The 909-nt window shown below is 44.2% G+C and overlaps 1 non-coding gene across 1 annotated transcript; it reads right to left on the bottom strand.

Annotated features, from left to right (window-relative positions):
* Positions 1-434: 434 nt before the first annotated feature.
* Positions 435-541, bottom strand: LOC127109413 (small nucleolar RNA R71). The gene has a single exon (XR_007796707.1). It is a non-coding gene; the product is annotated as a small nucleolar RNA R71 (small nucleolar RNA).
* Positions 542-909: the final 368 nt, after the last annotated feature.

Genomic DNA, 909 nt, shown 5'->3' with positions numbered 1-909 from the left:
ATTCTCGCTATCATCATTCCTACTACTGAACCAGTTGAAGAACCAACCATGGATGCAGTGAGACCACAAAATTGTCCTCTTAAGTTCTACGCTACCTCGTCCCAACAAGAACCTCACAACAATATTGTTGCCCCTGCTATCGATCGAAATGATTTCAATTGAAACCCTCATTGTTATCAGCTGTCCAACAACATCAATTTGCTGGAAATCCTACTGACGATCCTAATGAACATTTGACCAAGTTTGTGCAGTACGCAGACATTGTGAAGGCGAATGGTGCATCTCAAGATGCGATAAGACTACGTCTTTTTCCTTTATCTCTAAGAGACAGAGCTTGGGCTTGGTTGCAATCCTTGCCATCCAACTCAGTCACTACATGGGGAGAACTGAAGAACGTTTTCTTAGCCCGATATTTCCCGCCGAGAAAAACTGCTATACTGAGAGCTCAAATCAACAGATTTCGACAAAAATATGCAGAATCTCTCTACAACGCGTGGGAGAGATACAAAGACATGATGAGGATGTGTCCACATCACGGTCTCGAAGACTGGGTGATCATTCACACATTTTACAATGGGCTTCTGTACAAAACAAGATTGACAGTAGACGCTGCCGCGAGGGGTGCACTTATGGACAAGCCATACAACAAAGCCTATCAACTCATTGAAAACATGGCCCAAAACCATTGCCAATGGGGAGGTGAAATAACTCCAGTAGAAAAGTCCCAAACAAAAGGTGGAATGTACGAAATCAGTAGCCTTGACCATGTCCATGCTAAGGTAGATGCCCTTGCTCAAAAGTTAGATAACTTGACCATAACACCCGCATCCACCGTGGCTGCCGTAACTCCAAACTGCGAGTTATGTGGAGTTCCTGGACACACTGCACCAGAATGTCAGATATTAGCAG

The sequence above is a fragment of the Lathyrus oleraceus genome, chromosome 7, assembly GCF_024323335.1.
Source record: "Lathyrus oleraceus cultivar Zhongwan6 chromosome 7, CAAS_Psat_ZW6_1.0, whole genome shotgun sequence".
NCBI classification, from domain to species: Eukaryota; Viridiplantae; Streptophyta; class Magnoliopsida; order Fabales; family Fabaceae; genus Lathyrus; species Lathyrus oleraceus.
This window is presented reverse-complemented; position numbering and strand designations above follow the sequence as displayed.